Source organism: Trachemys scripta, chromosome 21, assembly GCF_013100865.1.
Source record: "Trachemys scripta elegans isolate TJP31775 chromosome 21, CAS_Tse_1.0, whole genome shotgun sequence".
NCBI classification, from domain to species: domain Eukaryota; kingdom Metazoa; phylum Chordata; order Testudines; family Emydidae; genus Trachemys; species Trachemys scripta.
The window spans coordinates 11,504,841-11,526,724 of NC_048318.1; the positions used below are offsets into that span (position 1 = coordinate 11,504,841).

A 21,884-nucleotide genomic window follows, 5' to 3' on the forward strand; every position below is an offset into this window, starting at 1 on the left:
GTAAATTTTCAACTGTCTCTAATCTTAAATAGGGCCCCCAGATGAGTGATCTCTTGCAAGTTGGGCCATAAACACTTCATCTATTAGTTCACCTGGTCGTTAGAGAGATGGCTGATCATATGAGGCCGACTCCTCCTCCTTTTATCCAGCTGTTAAACTGCATTAGAACAGCAGCTAAAAATACAGTCAGTACTTTCCTAATATACCTTTCCATGTGAACGATCGCTCTAATTGTCATGGGAATGATACAGGATAGTGAATGGGAGGGGAGGTGTCCACCAAACATGTCTATATTAAGAGTTGAATGTAAACTGCTGTAAATGTCTGCAAACCTCTGATGCTGGCTGTCCATAACAAAGAGTGTTTCTACAGCCTGTTTTCTAGTGTTTCTAGCAATCTCCCAAGAGATGGTGGCTTCTTCTACAGCCCTTGGGCGATTATTCCAGTGTATAAGGCCCTGATCCCACAAACACACATAGGATTCGTTTTAAACGGAGGGAAACTGAAAACACTCAGAATGTGAGAGTTCTTACTGTAGCGTTTTCACACTAACCACAGCTCAGGTGCAAGAGCGCCACCCTCCTCCAACTTCTCTCCCCTACCCTTTAAGAAACTCCTCAGGAACAAGAGAAGTGTTCATTCTCCCTGATTCGGTCAACTCTTGTTCAATTCCGCTGATCCTGCCAACACAAGGATCAGTTAATTCCAACAGTCTGGGTTGTTTTCGCGACATGGAGAGCTGTCCGCTTGGAGCTGCGCTGAGACTGACCAGCTCACCCTATAAAGACCACCAGCCAATTTTCAGACAGCAATTAATTTCATCTCCTGCTGCCTTCCATTCAACCAGTGCCCAAGAGGCTAAAAGCTCTGCATTCTATTCCCCTGAACCATCCACTCCCCTTGTGCTTTTACTCTGTGAACAGGACTGTAACATAAGCAAACAGATGAGACTATTGCATGTTTATTACATATCACTACTTAATTCATGATCCAACCAAGATCTAATGAAGCAGCATTTTTACAACAACAACAAGGAACAGATGGTACTGGAAGGTTTATATACTGCTGCAACAACACTGTTTGTTGACCTTTCCCAGTTAAGTTTATTAAGTGCCGTTAAATCTCTTAAAATGGCTTTCGTACCATTGGGGCTATACTGACAGCCGACAATCAATCAAAAGCAACTGTTATTTCCAAGTTAGGGTCTTGAATACGCAATGTTATGGAAACGTGAGCTTGAGGAAAGGACTTCACTTCCTAAAGTCCAGTGGCCTGGGGTCAAGAGGTCCATTTACCCAAGGTATTTTCAAGGTGCATACATCTAATAGGTATTTCATATTTTTTGTATTTATGTCCTAAATATACTTCTAACCCCTTGTATGTTCCAAAGGCGATTTGTAAGCTCAAACCTGAAGTTGTATCCTGAGTTCAACCCAACTAATGCAGAAGAGCTAGGTTCAATCCAGATGCGCGTTAGCACGTAAGCTGAACTCAGAATCCTGGGTTTTCAATCCTGCCCTGACAAATGATTGAAAAGCATGCGATTTACTGCAGCTAGCTCTTTAGCATGGGAGCCAATTTAAGCATCCTGGGCTGTTCCAATTCTCAGAAACGTGCTGTCCCCTTTGAAACGCCAAGGGCCGCATTCCGACACACCAGCAGCAATTCTCTGCCATGGAAAATGCCTCTGCAATGAGACTCGTCCTCAAGTCCTCTCACATCTCTTTCCTATTCTTCTCTGCACTTCGTGGACAGATCATAGGCCTGCTGTGCTGCTATTACCACCTGATTTTACCTGCTCACAATTTAATCGGTTTTGTAACCTAAAATTGTTCAGATAAAGAGGTAATTCCAATTTTTTGGTTAGGTTAAAGATGGTAGCAAGGTTTGCTTATTTTGTGAATTTCCCCTCTGTTGGTTACAATATCAGCCCTTCAGGCTGTCAATTCAGTAAACTGTGAGGAATTTGCAAACTCCCTCATTACAGGTCTGTCAAGTAGAACTCCAGTGGAGAAACAGGTGCGTTTGTGTTTCCATTTTAGTCTCTGAACTGCTGATTAGGAAAAAAAAAAAAAAATCTGCTGTTACTCCAGAAGGAAAAAGAATCTCATTGAGAAAAAAAGAAGATACCTAAGCTTCAGAGACTCTCCTTCAAAAACAGACTTGATAGCGTTCATCAGATCAGCATAGCAGAGGGCTATTTATTGCTTTCGGCCAACATCCGAAATCTGCATTTAAATGGAGCTTCCCTCTCATTTATGAGATCCAGAGAGAGTGAATTCAGAAGAGAGAGAATGAGGGAGAGGTGGGGAGAAACGATAAGACGGCACAGGGCTTTGTGTTGCCACTGCTTGAAATGCAGCATCTCTTTTCTCTTTCTTAATAACTGCTTTGTGTGCATTAAACAATAAAAAAAAAAATAGCTATGCAACAGCTGCCCAAAATTGCCTAGGATGGCAAACAATGGGTTCCAGCTTTGTCCTACGTCCCTGGTGGGCCTGCAAAGGATGCTGACTTCCTGCCAATGACTATAGGTGGAGTATGTTAATATTCAAATGCCACGTGTCTACCAGACAACCATGGGAAAGTCTAATCTTTGTGCCTAGGTAAACATGGTCCATCTGATGCATCTGAGGAAGAACGTTGCCAGGTTACTGGATGCTATTTCCTCCTTTGCATGGGTGGATGCATGCTGTAATCTCAGGTAAAGCAGCTCTTGTTGCATGGAGAGGAGTGGTATCTCTTCCCTGGAAGCCCTAACCACCTGCCACTGAGGCAAGACATTCATGGGCCACTGTACCTACGAGTGGTTGGTTTGATTTGCTCAAGGGTGAACTTTTCAGTAGCACTCGAGAGAAGCTGGATCAGCCCCATTCAGCCTTGCCTGGTCCCGCAGAACAACCACCACCAACAAAAAACCCTTTCACAGTCAAAACAGAAAAACATTCAGGCTGTCATTCTGACAGCAGGTGCCTGGAAGATGGGTCTTGTCCCTTCCTCACTCGCTCCCCCTCCCTTTGCTTCACAGGTGGGAACAAACACTCTAATGAGACAAGGTCCTGGTCTTCTGAGAGAGATCTTCTGCCTTGCAGAATACAGATTCTTGGGGACAAAGGAGGTCAGCTGGCTGCACTAGCATAAACAGGAACAATCTGTTGGAACCAGAGATGAGTCTGAGAAACAGAAACATTGGCTCAGAGTATTCTGTCTCTTGTAGACACCAGACGTGAAATCTTGGCTCCACTGAAGTCAATGGCAAAACCCACCGATGTCAAGGAAGACAATGTCCCACCCCAGATGCAAATACTGTCAAACTATGGCAAAGCTCCAATTTGGTTTCAAAAACCATGTGGCCGGGAACTGGGAAAGCCTGTGTAGGCCCCAGAGACATGTGGGGAGCAGTCCAAAATTAAGGCAGAAGTGTTGGGAGAAGGATAAGTAAATACCTCAATCTTCCCTGGATGCTTGTGGGCGTAGGATAGTGCGCGGATATATAGGAGGCATATTAGGGCAAGGAATATGCTGCTGGGGCTGTGAGGGGAAGACACTATCCAAGGCACCCTGACTGTGAGCAGAACAGGCCATGAAATCAGACAAGGAGGTCCCCTCCATCTATTCCAAGCAGTCCCAGACTGGATAGTACCATGACTCCGCATCTGGAAGGATCCAGTTTAGACCCTGCCATCTACCTTGCTGGTAACCGCTAGTCAGAGACGTCATCCATCCCGATGGCAGCCTCTGAGACAGCATCAGAAAGGTGCCATGAGATCCTTCAAGTTGTAAAAGTCGCAGAGGAGGGGTTTGCGGAGCAGCCGTTTGATAGTTAGAGACCAAAGCCATTCACAATGAACCCACGTTCCTCGCTCCTTCCTCTGACTCCACCTCAGGTGACTTGCAAACGTTGCCACACAAAAATGAGATTCGGAGACTGAAATCTTTTCTCAGCCGAAGTGCCCCTGCGAGGGGATGAACAAGACAACAGCAAAACCGGGCTGAAAACCTTACAAATCACCAGCCCCTTAGGTCCTGGGCAGAAATGGCAGGAGATAGAATGAAGGGGCCCCATGCTTCCCACTGCAGGATAGGAGTGAAATCAACAGACTTGCATCCTGCAGGAAGGAAACCAGACCCCGGACATACAGAGGATTTCAGAACGGTTCCCCCCCAAAATGTTCTAGGGTGGGAGAACTGGGTGGTCATTTGATCTGAGTCAGCGTGGCTCATCTCTAGCTTTCATTACAGATAAGAAGGAAATCGTGGCTCCATGTGTTGGTATCTTCTGCTGCTCCAAAGCGCAGCGTGGACGCAGGAGACTGTTCAACTCTGTAGGGTTGCTTCAGTCCATCATCAATAGAGGAACCAACTAGGAAATTCAAATCCAGAACCTGCCTCCTCCTTTCCCCCTGTCTTCAAAGTCTTGAGGTCTTTGTAGCTGGAATTCTTTCCCCAGGATCTTTTGTTTCAATACTGTCGAGTTGAGCTGGGCTTTAAGAGGAGGTTTTCCTGCCCGTTTCATGGTCTCAGGTGACCACCAGCAGCTGCGGTTGTTACAAGGATAGCATTAAAAACCCTGACGAAACGAGCCAACTAGGCAAGACCAGGAGACAAGCAAGAGCTTAATTAAGTCAGTGGAGAATTTGAACATGGGGTGGGGGGAAGATATAGCTAAACAAACTCCCAAGCCCTTGCCAGACAAAAACCAAGGAAGCGAGAAATAATATTTAAAGATTCTAGGTCTTGTAAAGACAAGCCAGGGTTTGTAGCCTGTCAGGGTTTATAGCAGCAATGATGGACGAGAGAGGCCCGTTGTGTGTTTCAGCGGTTGGATTCTGCATTCGATAGACAGCCAGCAGCAGCTGGGTTTTGCAGAGAGACCCCCCGCAGCAAGGCGATGCAGAGAGAGAGAGACCACGTCAGTGCCCAAAGTGACCCTCCCGCATCCAGGACACCTCACCTCACAGACTGCTCAGATTACACTAACTAAACAAATTCAGGCTGTTCAGTCCATCTCCCAAGGAGCGTCCGGATTTCTCCAAGTAGTGGTGCTAGTGAACAACTCGGTAGAGGGACCTGTGCTGCTGAAGGGTGCAGTTTTCAGTTAAGACTTATAACCAAGACCCTAATCACACATGCTCACTTAAAGAGCCCACAGCACCTCCCCACAGAGTGACCAGACAGCAAATGTGAAAAATCGGGATGGGGGTAGGGCGGGTAATAGCAGCCTATATAAGAAAAAGACCCAAAAATCGGGACTGTCCCTATAAAATCTGGATATCTGGTCACCCTATCCCCACCAGATGCAGGAGATATAAATGTATATGCCCTGTTTAAATCTAAGATAACTGCATTTTGGCCTCTCTATCTCTCTCTCCCCACCCCACTCCCCACCTTAGTTCCAACTGGCTATCTCCACTACCTTTCCTGAAATGGCATAGAACATTCCTGAACGGCTATAGTGTTTCACCCCAGAGGTGGCAGCATTTTATGGGTGAAGTGATCCCTGTACGAGGGTAAGTCTGTGAAATGCTTTGGAACGAAGTGTTGTGACAAGATCAATGCTTCTAACATTGACACTGCTGTAACTCTCCCAGACTGAGCCAACCTTCCTTCAAGATTTAAGAGATTAGGGGCCTGATCCAGCATCAACGAGTGTCTTTCCATTTACTTCAATGGGTTTTGGATCAGCCCTTAAGAAAGAAGGGAGTGGGGCCCATATCCTTTTTAGCATGTCCTGCAAGAGCTCTGCATCTGGCCTGTACAGTCATTTTACTCTTTCTTCAACACTTGCTTCCCTCCTTTGAGGGACATTGGGACTTGAACATTACTAAACAGCATCCTTGCTGAATTGTTTCAGGTTGGCAGTCACCAATGCATTGCAGAGGCTGCACGGCTTGAATTGAGTGCAGAGGTGCTAGGCTCATATTACCAAGCTTGCCACAGCTAATTGATTAATTGCATTTATGAGGAGAGCAAATAGCCTCAGACACAGCCGCAATATCAAGGTGAGAAGGGGAAAACAATAGGAAAGGTTTCATGCTTCCTCCAATGGGGAGAGCTTATGGATATTCACCAGCTAATCGTAACAGCTGGAGGACCCAGCAGAGATCGGGGCCTTGGTGTGCTAGGTGCTGTACATATGCACAGTTAAAGACGGTCCCTGTCCTGAAGTAAGCAGATAAGGGATGTGTGAAAGGATTATCATCTCCGTATCACAAAGGGGGAAACTGAGGCACAAGGAGGCTAAGTGATTTGCCCAAGATCACAAAGGATGTGTATGGCAGAGCCAGTAACTGAACCAAAGAAGTCTCCTCATCCCCCATCCAGCGTCTTACTGACAAGACCATCGTTCCTCTTTGGTTATTAACAACACTACCACTATTACTTAATACTTCTGAAGCACCTTCCACCCACAAACCTTAAAGTGCTTTCCAAAGGGGGAGGGGGGAGCGATGAGCTTTATTAGCCCCATTTTATAGATGGCAAAACGGAGGCACAGGGAAGTGAAGTGATAACATTTACAGATGACACCTAAGCTGGTCAATGATTCAGAGCAATCTAGATCACTTGGTAAACTGGGCACAAGCAAACAATATGTGTTCTAATACGGCTAAATGTAAACATACACTTCTGGGAACAAAGAATGCTGGCCATACTTACAGGATGAGGGACTGAAACAGATTTGGGGGTCATGGTGGATAATCAGCAGAACATGAGCTCCCAGTGTGACGTTGTCACCCAGATAGCTAATATAATCCTGGGATGTATGAAGAGGGTAATTTTGAGTAGGAGTCAAGAGGTTATTTTGCCTTTGTATTTGGCACTGGTGCAATCACTGCTGGAATACTGTGTTTGGTTCTGGTGCCCACAGTTCAAGAAGGCCGTTGGAGAAGGTTCTGAGAAGATCCACAAGAATGATTTAAGGATTAGAAAACATGACATATTGTGAAAGACTCAAGGAGCTTGATCTATTTAGTTTAACAAAGAGGTTAAGGGGTGACTTGATTACAATCTATAAGTACCTATATGGGGAACAAACATTTAATATTGGGCTCTTTAATCTAGCAGAGAAAGGTAGAACACGATCCAATGGCTGAAAGTTGAAGCGAGACCAATTCCAACGGGAAATAAAGCATAACATGTTAAGAGTCAGAGTAAGTAATCACTGAAACAATTTGCCAAGGCTCCCAGTGGATTCTCCATCACCGACACTTTTAAAATCAGGATTGGAAGTTGTTCTAAAAGCTCTGCTCTGGGAATTATTTTGGAGCAGTTCTCCGGCCTGTGTTATACAGGAGGTCAGACTAGAGGACCACAATGGTCCCTTCTGGCCTAGTAATCTATGACTCTATGACCTATCCAAGGTCACCCAGTGAGTCAGCAGTAGAGCAAGGGACAGAATGCACGGATAATGTACTTGCACAGCACCATACTGAACACGGATAAAGAATCAGCCCCTGCACTAAGGAATTTATGGTTTAATTCAGACACAGGCACACTTCAGAAACAGCCCAGTCTCTAAGTGGTGAAGATGACTTTGATGGATTGCAATAGGAAAGCCTCCAGGACACAGGTGTTTTAGGGAGAGAGTCGAATGCACAGATGCCAGGCGGCTGAGCGCCGTTCAAATGTCTAGGCAGAGGTTGCTTGGTGCAAGAGAAAAGAGAGGGAGTTTTAAGAGTAGGAGGTGATTATGAAAGCATGGAAGAATGACAACGAGGGAGTTTATTTCAGGACAGGGAAGGGGAGCAGAAGAACACGAGAGAAGAGGTGGCAGGTAACCCACCGCTCACCTCACCCACATCACATATTAATTAAACTGCACAAAGGTGCTTTATTGAATTTGGAACAGTGAGTCCAGAGCGCTGGCTGATGCACCTCTGGATTGCTTTCATCTCTTTGCTTTGCCATCGGAAAAACAATGTTCCCCGCTGAGCTACATCAAAATGCGATGCTAAAGAGTTGCTCCACCGGTGGTGGAAACCTTTCAGATACAATTTCTCTCAGTCTGTGCATCCTTTCCCTTTTACCTAGCCCCCAGGAATTTAATAGATTATTTTAACATCTTCCTCCCTTCTCTCTGGTGCGCGGCGTTAATTGAGTTTTTGCTAACTATTCTCTGCTCCCACAGGTGAAACAAGTCAGGAATCCTTTCCTCTGGACCCTTTTAAAATGGTTTCATTCCCTCGCAACCTCTTAGTTGCAAAAGTGCTCCCAAAAGTTGCAAAAGTTTCTGCGTCCGTTTGCTGCTTGCAGAGAGAGTTGACCCTGCATTAATGGGGGAGAATTAGGCTCTCTGTTACTTTTGCAAACGGATGCAAGGGATGCAAAGCGCAGCTTCCACTTGACCCCAGATTAGCACATGTTCCATTTCTTTTTAGCCCCTTTCAGCCACAGGAAGATTGCTCTGAGCTCACTCTGTAGAGCTGCTGCCCTCATGTTACCACCATTGTCTCAGTTTGGGATCCACAGCGGTAATATGCATGCACACTCTTATTTGTGCACTGGTCCAGGGACACTTCTAATTGGTCTATACGTCTTCTACAGTGCCTAGGGAAACTGAGACTCTCTGCAGCTTTGAGAATACACAATGCATGGGAAGTGCAGTGAAAAACAAAAAGGGGTAACAAGCATGTGTGAGAGAGAATATGTGCACCCAATTATACATCATCTGGAGATGGTCGGACAGGCAGGCAGAGAAGACAGCGCTAATAATCCCTTATAGCAGGCACCCGCCTGTCCTCTTTACAATACGTGGCAATGTTACACAGTGCCTTCCATCCAAGGATCTCACTGCAGTTTACAGTCAATACATGAAGTCTCACAACAACCTCGTGAGAACATAAGAACGGCCATATTGGATCAGACCAATGGTCCATCTAGCTCAGTATCCTCTCTTCTGACAGTAGCCAATAGCATTATCTCTGTTTTAGAGATGGGTTAACTAAGCACATCAAGGTTTAGGCTAAAATTGTCAAGAGTAGACACCTAACTTGAGCCATCTCTGGCCAGTTGCAAGGGGGCTGACTACCTGCTACGCCAGCTGAAGTCAAGGGAAGCCTCTGGTGCTCAGCTGTTCTCAGAAATCAGGCCCTAAGTGTCTCAGTTGGGTACCCGAATCACATGGTCACTTCTGACAATTTGAGCCTAAATGACTCACTCAAGATCACATGGCTGAGATTAGATCCCAAATCTCCCGATACCCAATCCTGAGTCTTAACCACAAGACATCACAACACATCTTAGGCTCCTATATGGTTTACTCCTGGGAGAATTCTGCACCACTGCGTGTGCGCAGAATTCATGTCCCCCGCAGATTTCTTTGCTTCCCCCACAGAAAAATGACTTTCTGACAGGGAAGCAAAGGCAAGCTGCAAAAGCAGTCACACACCACTCCCTAGCAGAGCAGGTTCATCGTTTCAGGCCCCAGAGCAGCCAGTGGAGAGGAAAATCACTGTAGGACTGAGGACACCCCCGCTAGTGACTCTTACCCTAAGCCAGGATCAGCTGTTAGTCTTCGATGAGCTGGAGGCAGGAGAGGACAGGACTTCCTCTTCCCCTGCAAGGAGTGTCTGGGGCTGTGTCACACCCACCCCCAGAAACCTTCCTCCAGCTACAGGAAGCTCAGCATCCGCCCCTGCTTCCTCCCCACATTGCTCCTCAGCTGTGGGGGGAGGGGTCACTGTACAGGGAGCTGCTCCACATCCACCCAACCCCCACGCATCCGGACCTACCATACCCAGACACCCCCGCCAAGCCTCACCCTGTACATCCAGAAACCCCCTAGCCCTCCATGCCCAAACCCCACCCCACTGAACCTCAACCCCTGCATCTGGAGCCCCCCTGTATCCACACCCTGCCTCCGGACCCCCACTCCTGCACCCAGACCACCGCTACTGAGCTCCCTGCACTCAACCCTCACCCTGATGCCTCAACCCCTGCACCACCCCAAGCCTCCACAGCCAGGCCCCCACACCACTGACCTCCAACTAGCTGCATCCAGACCCCCACCCCACCATGCCCCACTCTTCCAGCACCCAAACTCTCCCCTCCGCTGAGCCCCAACCACCTTCACCTGGAAGCTCCTGCAAAGTTCCATTGCCCCTGCACCTGGAACCTACCCTCCCCCCCCAAAGAGCCTCTGTGCATCCAGATCCCCCCACAAGTAGACTCCCCCAGTGACAGTGATCTGCCTGCATCCAGATTGTCCCACACAGAACCCTCTCACCCCACACCTGGATCCCTCCACACTGAGCCCCTCCACACTTGGATCTTGCCTGGATGAGCCTGCCTTCCCCACACCTGGTGTGCCTGGTGCAGAGAGGCAGGGCCCCGGGGTGTTTCTGGGGCAGGCCCAGGCCTTGTGCTGTCAGGGTCGGGTGCAGCCTCACCGCTGAGTCCGTGTTCTGGAAGTTGGAGAGTAGGCTGCAGGGTGATCACCCACCTTCGTGCAGCCAGTGGCCTGTGCTCCCCACTGCCATGCTGGAGCCTCTGCTTTTATTTATTGACAAATAAAACTTGCAGAATTTTAAAATATTGTGCGCAGAATTTTTAATTTTTTTGGCGCTGAATGCCCGTAGGAGAAATAGTCCCCATCATTGTGATATCTGAGTAACTCAAACGCTTTAATGTTTTTGTCCTTGTGATATCCCTATGAGGCAATGCAGTGCTCTTATCCCCCTTGTCCAGATGGGAAACTGAGGCCCGGAGAGACTAAGTGACTTACCTAAGATCACACAGAGCAGGGATCTGAACCCAGATCTCCCATGTTACAAGCTCGTGCTCTAACCACTGGCAAACGTCCTTCTTAAGACTACCCTGAGGTTTCCAGTACAATGTTTTTCAGTTTGCCACACAAACAATTTTTGCTGACCGCTTGGGTGGGCACTTCATATTGATTCTGCTGGATCTATCTGGGAGAAAAAAGGGGGAAAGGAGAAAGAAAGATATTTAAAGATGATGAACAGAAACAGGGGGAAAATGGAAAAGAACCCAAGAGGCAGGAAAAATCAATTGTATAAAGTAAATTAAAAACCACAGTGGAAAGTGTTAGTGAAGAAGATGAAAGAAACACAAAGAAACATAACTCAGGAGACTGAACAACTCAAGAATTAAGCGTGAGGGAGGTACCAGAAAATAACCGGGCTGTAAGATGGAACAGAATGGTGGGATTAGACTGGAACTGACACCTACTCCAGTTCATGAATGAGAAATAACAAAACCAGTCAGACTTGTCTTGTAAAGCGGAGGTTGAGTGGAGGTTCTCATAAGTGAATTACATCCCCTGTAGTTTATGATGATGCTTCTTAGAGAGGATATTGAATTAGTTACGTTAATCCATCGAGGAACCGGATCAGGTTCACAATGATAAGCTTAAACAATAGCGTTATCCAAAGGCTGCGGTTTATGTTATAAAAAAGCCAGCATTTGAGTTGATTAGTGAAATAAAGTTGTGGTTCAGATAGTTAAATCCGCTTGCTTTTGCCCACCTTAATGAGAACCCATACGGCAGCCACAGTCGCTCAGTGTTTGCGAGCCTGAGCACAAACGAAAAGGGAATCTTCGAAAGCCGGGAGAAGAATCTGGCTCAGCTTGTATTCCGGTAGGTAGCACAGGCCTCTCATTGGGGGATTGCTCTTGAGGCTGTCGGACAAAAAGCTCGGTTTGCTGGCAGCTGTTGACGCTGTATTTCACCCAGCTTTCACTCAGACTCATAGACCTTAAGGTCAGAAGGGACCATTATGATCTTCTAGTCTGACCTCCTGCACAACGCAGGCCACAAAATCTCACCCACCCCCACCTGTAACAAACCCCCAACCTATGCCTGAGCTATTGAAGTCCTCAACCTGGTGGTTTAAAGACTTCAAGGTGCAGAGAATCCTCCAGCAAGTGACCCGTGCCCCACGCTGCAGAGGAAGGCGAAAACCCACAGGGCCTCTGCCAATCTGCCCTGGAGGAAAATGCCTTCCCGACCCCAAATACGGCGATCAGCTAAACCCTGAGCATGTGGGCAAGACTCACCAGCCAGCACCCAGGAAAGAATGTCTTTTGCCTCCACTGCTCCCCTTGCGAGGCTGTTCCAATAGCTATGAAGGCATCGAAAGCGACACTGATAAAGGCTTTAAGACCAGTGGGCCAACACCAGCTGCACTTACTGATTCAGGTCCTTCGATTGCTCCAGCCACCAAAAATGGCCTGGAAAAATGTAGTGCCCTATCATCCTTCCGACGTCTGCGTAAGTGGTGACTCTGAACCTTACCCTCCAGGAGGGCAATAGATGGCACTATAAATATTCTGACCCAGCAGCACTCCTTCTTTCCTTGCGTTCACATATAGGGTTCATCTACACTGCAGCTGGGGGTGTCATCTCCAGCTCAGCAAACTGTATAGCTTCAATTGAGCTTGCACAGTAAAAATACCAGTGGAGCCACAACAGTGCGGGCTACCCACCCAACAACTCTCTCTAGGGTCTCAGACGTTCGTACTCCGGCGGCTAGCCTCGGCTGCCACCTGCACCACACTAGCTACACAGCTATGTTTAGTGCACTAGCTCAACCAAAGCCAGCGCCTGTATGTCTACCCAAGCTGGCAATGACACATCCAGCTGCAGCGTAGACGTCCCCACCGTTCTGACCGGGAAGTACAGTCCTGCTCGGGGCAGCACGTCAGCACATGAAGTCAGTGGGTGAAATCCTGGCTCCTCTGAAGACAATGGCAAATGTTTCATACCATGGGACTTAAACACCTGCTTAAAGCTGTGCTGTTCCGAAGAGAGATGGGCTTAGGTACGTGCTTAAGTGCCTTCCTGAATCAAGGCCTTACAAATAACAAAAATAGCTTATAAATGACAGGTGCTCCTTTCTCTTTCTGATTTCCCTTCTTCTCCCTAGTCTAGAGGTTTTACGCAGCTCCCCATGTTTCCACCCTGTAGTTGCCACCAGCTGAATAACCTACCTAGGGGAGACCAAAGTTTATTTAAACTGATCTGTCAGACCGGTTACTTCAAGGCCTGTTTACATACTCAATTGTTATTTAGAGCAGATCAAAATTATTTGTTGTGGATCAATTACAATACATTTTCTAGTCCTGTTCTCCCCCCCCCCCCGCCCATACACTGGTGAACCATTTACAATTCTATCCCGATTCCTGAGAAAGTATTAATCAAATATTTGTGGAGTGCTTTATGCAAACAGATTTCCACCTTTGGGACACACTTACAAACCATCCATCTTGATACTATAAGCTACTAGATATTAGTGGTGCAGCAGGATTAAGTCACATGGTATAGATCAGAGTTTCTCAACCCGCAGCGCGCGGGCTGCTTGAGGCCCAATCAGCACACAGCTGCGGCCCATGTGACATCCTCAGGGCCATATGGGCAGTATATATATTATGTGGATGTGGCCCATATAAAACAGAGAGAGCTGCATATGCGGCCCCCAATGGTAAATAGGTTGAGAATCACTGGCATAGATTCAGCCCCAAGAGTTGTGCATTCTAGGAGATGGAAGAAGAGCAACCCACTGAGATTGGAAGCTGCTGTTGTAATTCCAGCTTTTTTTGTTATTCATAGACTCCCCAGGGAGCGAAATAAGGGCACCACAAAAGGCAATGGGAGTTCTGACTTCAGAGGGAGCAGGATTGGGCCAGGAGTCACTATTGACCTCATCAGACTTCCTCAGCAAAGGCTCCTAGGAATGTTATCAGCTCCTTTTTCGTCCTTCTCTATTCTTTCTTCCTTTTCTTTTTTTTTTCTCTCCATTCTTTTACAATCTTATCAGATTGGGAACTGAATAATAATAATAAAAATAATAAACCTTGTTTACGACTGGCTGCGGAATTGGGGCAGTTTCCTTTCATCCATTTGCCATCCGAGAAATTGCCTTTTAAGTGGATAATGATGATTGCGAGGGTCCAGTTATTACCTTGAAACCTCACATTTTGATATATCCAGTACTGTTCTGTTATATAAATAACAGTTATTACTGTAAAGTGATTTTTTTTCCCTTTGCACTTCCAAAGGGTTCCTGCAGGAGATGGCAAAGAAAATGGAATCCATTAATATTACACTTAGGCCCTGTTGCTTTTACACTTTAACTCCCATCATTAATCGTCTAATGTGTCTTTAAACAAATGTCATTTATTCCACCATTCCTTGCCTACTATTCTCCTCCCCACCTCCAAGTCTCCCCGCCCTGCCTCCTTTCCTGCATAGTGGGAGCTCTTTACCTCCTGGCTCATCAGCCAACGCGGTGTTCCTGCCAGACAGGGAAGGAGCGCTTCTGGTCTTTTCCAGGCTGTTTGCTGTTAATTAAAAAAGCACCCACAAATGGGAAACACACGAGTGGGAGTTGTGAAATCAGTGTTGCCATGCTCTGTGCAATGGGGGTGGGGGGCAAGAGACCTGGGAAGCCTCTGCTTAGAGATGTTATCTTATAATAATCATAGGGTGAAATTCACTTAAGTAGAGCTCAGACTACCTGCTGGCTCTCATCATGGAGTGAATTTCGCCTCCAGTGCACAGCGTCTTCTTCCTACAAGCATAACCACCAGTTATCTGACATGGTTACAGCAAACCTGGGTGAGCTGTACCCGTACAGCTGCTCCTTTCACAAGACCATCACGTGTCAGTGAGTTCTGGGAAAACCTGGCTCACTATCTAAGGTACTTATGTGGCCTGCATCGGTGTAGTGCCTGAGTACCTCACAATGCTTAATGTGCGTATCCTCACAACACCCTTTGAGTTAGGCGATTGTACCCATTTTACAGATGGGGAACTGGGTGGAGAGACTGATCATCTCAAGATTACACAGTAAGTCCGTGGAGGAGCAGGGACTGAACCTGAGTCCTCTGAGTCGCAGGCTAGTGTCCTAAACACTGGACCATTCTGCCATGGTAAGGGATAAAATGCCAGAGCACACAGGGCAAAGTATTCTGCAATGTCTCACTGTACAGATACAAGGACTGGCTACGTCAGTTACAACCAGACCAATAGGTAGTCCCATCTACACTGCAGACTCACCAGACCAGTGTGCTAAGCCAGTTATAGGAGGACAACAAGCTGCAAACCTCAGCTTCTAGCAAGGACAAAACCCTTAGTTGTCATAGTGACTATTAACCATGCGGCAAGTGGACATAAACTACCGTTGGCGCCAACCATGCCCCTTTGTGCTTACAAGCTCTTTTTTGAGCATAGTGTAGACAGGGCCATGCATGGCTTGACGTTGGGCTTGGCCAAAAAACAACAATTCTATTTCATGAAAAATGTCAAGGTTTTGATATTTGTTTTTGTTCTGATGAGGAATGAAAACGAGACCTGTCGAAATGTTTTGCAAAAAACAAAAACAAAATGATGAGAGACACCAACCCACCTCAGAAAAGCCACTAACCCACTGACCTAACACATGGGAGATCTAGGTTCCGGTCCCTACTCCAAATCAGGCAGAGCAGGGGCCCAAGTGAGTGCCCTAGCTATTGTGGTCACAGCATACACAACCAGAGTTAGAAACAAAAACATAAATACTTTTCCTGAAAGGTTGCAACGTAACACTACTATATTTCTAAAACTCCAGAATCTAACATACAACGAACCAAATACAGAGTGAGACAAAGCAGGCTGCTCCTTGACCAGAGGCACAACTCACCCCACCTCACTCAACACTGGCTCTTTTGCAGATTGGCAGCTGATCGCACGCTTCCCTACAGAACCCTCTCACCTGCAAGCAGGACCCCTTAAAAGTTAAAGTGATCGCTTGTAATTTTAAAACACTGTTCTGGGGTGGGTGAGACTATTTCTCCCCCCTTGAACCCAACACGTTTTTTGTGTGAAAACAGACAAGTTTCTGCAAAACATTTGACAAAATGGCATTTACAACGGAAAAAAGTTCCATCAGAAATTTTTTGACCGGCTCTACTTGAGGTGTTGTAGCAGTGTTGTAGTAGGTAACTGAGGCCCCACACCCCATCGTGTGAGGGCTCTCTATGCCAGCATGGACCTTTCTCTACCTTCTTTGACACCCTCTGGGAGGAGACCTGGGTCCCACTGGGGCTATATCTTTTGGACGTTGTGACATCTTGACTGACCTATTTTCTCTTCCTTCCCAAAGGGTAAGGATTATCCCACCTACCTTTGGATTGAACAACCTGTGCCTCTCCTTTCAGCATCACACGCCTAATCCAAATATTGCAAGTGTTAGAGGAAGCCTTTAAAAGTCTCCCAGTGTGAATCAGCTGAAAGAAGCCTCTGCCCTTAGGCTGGTTAGGTAAACTTCACATCTTGCTAGTCAAATGACTCTCTCCTCTCCAGGAAGCCTTTCCACATAGGGGTCGGGGTGGGAGGAATAAATAAAACCTTTCAGTGATTTCCTAAGTGAGACTGGAGGAAAATTCCCAGGGCTCAAGAACACACGGAACACCATAGCTGATAAAGCAGACACTGAGTCTACTCACTTTTAGATGGAGGGTCCATCCCTTCACTTAGGCATTTGCTTAAGGAGAGGGTTGAGTGCAGGAAGGGCTGAGCTATCTCCTAGCTGGACATTCAACAAGGTTTTAAGGCGAGAGTCAAGATCTTACCGGTAAGGACATGCCACCACGCTGCCTGCAGCCACACCAGATCAAGGGCTGGTTTGCTTTTGGAGAACGTGCATCTCTTATTGCTTTTTGATCAATGAGGCCCAGGACCTCTGAGGCATGTTTACGAAGGCACTTATTGATCCATCGGCTCTTCAGCAACTTTGAGTCTCATTAGCTGTTATCCTGGATGCATCAATATGTTCTTATACTAGTGCCAACAGCTTCCCTCTGGGGGAATTCACCCCTGTGCAGAAGGCCAGATCTACGCACCACGTACACCCTCAACACAGGTTTTAAGTGGGACTAACTTTGTACATAGGCCTTGGGCTGGGCCCCTGAACAGAGGTGAAATTCATCTTGTATTCTGACTGTTTTCCAGTAGAAACAGTCACCCTGATTCTGATCTTGCCAGGCACTGTTGTAACACCACTGATTTCAATGGAGTCACTCCAAATTTCCACCAGTGCAAATGAGAGCAGAATTTGGCCCCTTCTATTCCTAGCAGTTTCTAGTGATCAGGTGCAGATGTACCTTCCCTGATCTCAATAAAAGAACTGGTTCATCTCAGCGTCAGGCCACCAGTTAGATGTAGAGCAAAGTAAAATATTCAGAGCTTTGGGTTTTGTTTTTTTTTAAACCTGGGTTCAGTGTAGGGCAATTTAGCTCTAAATAAGCTCTGTTTACTACCGTTACATAAACTGCCTACTGTTGGCAATCAAACCTCAGGGAAGGCCAGTACCTTTGAGCGCTTTCCAAATGTGCACGTCATTTAATTTTGGGAGAGTGGGTACGAATGAGGCATCCATCTTAAACTGGCAGTGGGGGACTGGCAGACAGGACCTCTGGATTCTATCCCCAGCTCTGTCATTGATTAGCTGCATTGGGAAAGTCATTTAAGCTATCCGTGCCTCAGTTTACCCGTTGTATAACTCGCTCCCTATTTCACTGAGGGATTGAAAGGCTTAATTAATGTTTGTTAAGTGCCACATGATCCTCAGATGGAAGGCTCTATACAAGGTGTTATTGTTACAAAATGACAGCAGGAAGCCACCTTGAAACAAAGTAGCATCCACTAATTGTGAATCGACTGTCGGCACAAACCATCCGGCCAACAGCTGTATCCAATGTGCATCGATGGTCATCGTCCAAAGAAAACAGGCAGCAGGGAACTAATGTGAAATGGCAACAGACGTTTACATCTGAACAAGCATCCAGGACCTGTGCAGAAAGGCAGGAGGTGCCCATACAAATTAGTAGTGGGTTTCCAGCAAGTGCCTGATGTGAAAAGCAGCACATTACCAATCGGAATTGTTCAGATAGTTGCTTTTAAGTGTATTTAGTGCTAGGGAAAGATGACAAATCATCATCCGGGAGGCTGAACTCCTCTTCTGATCCACCCAGCGGGAGCAGTGGCTGTGCAAGCCCGTCCCACTACTCTGCTCCCTGCCCATATGTCTGAGCCCAGACCTGAAGAGGGCACTAGACCTGAAGAGATTGGATCAGTCAAACCTGGGATTCCCTGCCGAGGCTGACAATGAAAGGGGCTACCGAGGCCCTCTGCAATATTTTAGGTGGACACCAGCCCACCAGAAGCTGGACTGAGACCACATTTCCTGTCAAATCACAGCATCTCGTTTGGAAGTGAGCTGTCAGTAAGTGCCACAGAGGACGAGGCATTAGGTTCATAAAGCTTCTGGGCATCTCAGCAGAGGGAGGACACAATGGAGTCTGGACCTTTTCTCCAAGCGCGGCAGCCCCCTTTCTCTTGGGTTGACCCATCAATTCTAGTTTCTGTACTGCTCCCTCATGTGTGGTCACTAGGGAATGCCCATGTCTCCTTCACAGATAATTTCCTCCAAGATCTCCCCACCCGGTCTCCAAACACTTACTGCTTTGGAGATGCCTGTGCAGTACCCACAATGTGCTAGAATCAGGGGTCGGCAACCTTTCAGAAGTGGTGTGCCAAGTCTTCATTTATTCACTCTGAGTTAAGGTTTCGCGTGCCAGTCATACATTCTAACGTTTTTAGAAGGTCTCTTTCTATAAGTCTATAATATATAACTAAACTATTGTTGTACGTAAAGTTAATAAGGTTTTTAAAATGTTTAAGAAGCTTCATTTAAAATTAAATTAAAACGCAGAGTCCCCCGGACTGGTGGCCAGGACCCGGGCAATGAGTTCCACTGAAAATCAGCTCGCATGCCGCCTTCAGCACGCGTGCCATAGGTTGCCTACCCCTGTGCTAGATGCTGTCCACACATATATTGTAGGAAGACAACCCACAGATTCTCTAATTCTCTTGCATTCCTACAGAATTTCTATCACATACACCCCGCCTTGGCCACAGACGCCCTGTGGACTTAATCGCTCTGTTCCTCAATTCCCTAGCTGTAAAACAGGGACAGTGATTCCTTTCTTAGACTTTTTGTCTTTTTTTGTTTTCTGTTTAGACTGTAAGTGCTTTGGGTCAGTCATAATCTCTAACAGTATGTTTGCATGGTGCCTAGCACAATGAGGCCTCTAGGCACATCTATTATGCTCTCTCTCACACAGAAACATTTAAACCAGATGAATAAATTGAAGGAATCATGTCAGGTGACAAAGTTGCTTTAAGCAGCATGGGCTAATGGTTGGAGCAGAGGCCTAGGAGCCAGGTTTCTGGGTTCTACTGCCTACTCTGCCTCTGAACTTGGGTAAATCGAGTCGCTTCTCTGTGCACCTGTCAATTACGGATAAAAATACTTAACCACTCCCCACCCACCCACACTGAGATCCTACAAAGTACTGCCATCATTATCCTGGGGGTTCACACACAAACATGTTAAAGCTTTGAATTCCAGGGCTGACAGCCTTAGCACGTGTTTCTCCACACAGGTGGCGATCATCGCTCCTGTGGCTGTCTCCCATTAAGCCACTCGGCTCTCCCACGCTACAGCCAGGAATTAGCTCTCTGATGAGGACATTCTGGGCTTCAATTGCCTCCGCCACCCCGGCCGGGGAAGCAGGCAGCCTGCAGGAAGCAGGTGGCTCTTTGCCATTGAGGGTTCTTTAGTAGGATGAATCACTGATTTGTAATCTTCTCCCCAGCTCCTGCTGCTCTGACAGCGGAACGGATACCATTAGCGATTCTTGGATTAGAAGCAGAGATGATATCTTCCCATCCTTGCTCTTCAGAATCTTAACTATGTTCCTGGCTACAAATATGCCCGGTCCACTCTTTGGCTTTCTGCAGGGGTCTCCTCTAAGCTACCCCGCTCCCTCAAAACTCAGCTCGCCTATCCCAAAAGCGCTTGACTGTGTTTGTCATGTTCCTGATTAAACATCTAATGAGGAGTCTGAATCAATGAGACCAACCAGGAAAAGCAAATTGGTGCCAAATAAGCCCTGATACCTTTCCAACTTACAAATAAAAAGCATTTTTATGGGAGGGTGGGAGCAGGCTGTGTGGGGGCGTTAAAGCCATCAATTAGCCTCGGGAACACATATCACACATGTTATACATTGAAACATACTTAGTGTAGTGAAACCTGCATTAACAACATTCTTGCATGGGCAACACCCTCTGCTAAGCAACCACTTCAGAACATCCAAAACTGGCTTGCAGTACAGTTGAGTATGACCACTAGCATCACTTCTATTAGGAGTGACTTTTTGCTCATCCCTTAGGTGGGCAACTTTGCCGAATGGGTTGTTTTTGCATGAAAAAGGTCATCTGAAAAGTAGTTCATTTTGGGTGTGAAAAACCCTGAAGGTTTGGAAACGTACCTAAAATCGGGTAGCATCAAAATCATGAAGATTTTCGTATGCAAACAAGCAAAATGGGTGGACTCCTCCAAGACCTGCAAAAGTGTCACATTAGACTGGAGAGAAACCCCGTGGGAGAGGAAACATCTTTTACTGGCCCACCTTCCACCAGTGGAAGAGAGAAGCTTTTGAACAACACAGGATTCCTCTTCAGCTCTCTGACTGGAAACTGTTGGGGGGCAGGGACCCCTTTGTTCAGTGTTTGTACAGTACCTGGCTCGGAGGGGTCTCCCTCCATAACTAGGGCTCCTAGATGCTACTGTAATACAATAATAATAATAATGATTCACCCCATTATGAAAAATAGGATTTTTGGATTTGTAAAGAGGGCTGGAATGAAAAGACGACATTTTTGCTCAACCTATCGTCTAAGAAGAAACCAGTCCCTCACCTCCCTGTTACCACGTATGCACCATTTTATTCCAAGCAGCAGTGGAATTTTGTCCATCCATCCGCCCACCTGATTCTAAGAGAGACAACAAGGTCTGTGATAACTCTCCCTCCTTCTAGGGCTGCAAGTCCAGTGTCTGCTTTGTAGTCCAGAGATGTGTGTGGAAAATTGGGACTTTTCCCCACAATGCATGCTGTCATTTTTTCTGATTACATTTTCTATCCTTTAAAAGACAAATTGCAAGAATGAATTAAGAAAACTCCACTGTGTTAAGGCTCAGGCACTTGTACCAGACCACTCCGCTCTGGCTAGCCCATACTGTGTTAAACACCCATGGCTGGCCCGTGCCAGCTGACTCAGACATGGGCTATGGGACTGTTTAATTGCGGGGTAGATATATGGGCCCGGACTTGCAGGGTCCCTGAGCCCGATCGTCTATACTGCAATTAAACAGCCTCGGAGCCGGATCCCCACAAGTCTGAGTCAGCCGACACAGGCCAGCCACAGTGTAGATATATCCTAAGAAACCCACAGTACATACTGGTGAAGACAGCTTGCAAAAGACATCACACCCTCCATTCATGGACTACTCCTCATTTCTCATGCAAAGATCTTGGCTCATAAGGGCCTATAAAGAACCCTGCCTCTGCAACAAACTCAACATCAGACCAGACCCTCCTGTCATTCCATTTTACAAGGATCACCAGATTCTCTGACTTGGCAGGGAATAAATAGAATACCTGGACTGAAAAGGTTGCTGATGCCTATTTGCTTGGTATTTTGGGTCCCAATTAAATCAATTAGTGTACACATAGAACACTAATGTTGAAGATGCAGAGGATGTTTTATTATCTACATTGAAAATCAGTTTGTGTGTCCAGATGGTCACTGGAGACACTGTAATTACCACTGTCACTATGCATGTTTGGGCCAGTTTCAGTGGCAACAGCAGCGTTTAACTGTTTGGAGTGCCGCCGGTGCCATCTGGGCAAGGCTGGGTTCATTGTCTGCCTGGCATTGATGGAATAAACACTGCTGCCCCATTCACACAATTGCCATTTATTGGTAGCGACTCTTCTCAAGTATAAAAGGGGACCAGAGTGACACAAAACACCTT

General features: G+C 46.6%; 1 protein-coding gene across 3 annotated transcripts in view; it reads right to left on the minus strand.

Annotated features, from left to right (window-relative positions):
- Window positions 1-21,884, minus strand: part of GRIK4 (glutamate ionotropic receptor kainate type subunit 4) — a 315,293-nt gene that overhangs the window by 119,978 nt on the left and 173,431 nt on the right. The gene's annotated exons all lie outside the window — the stretch shown is intronic.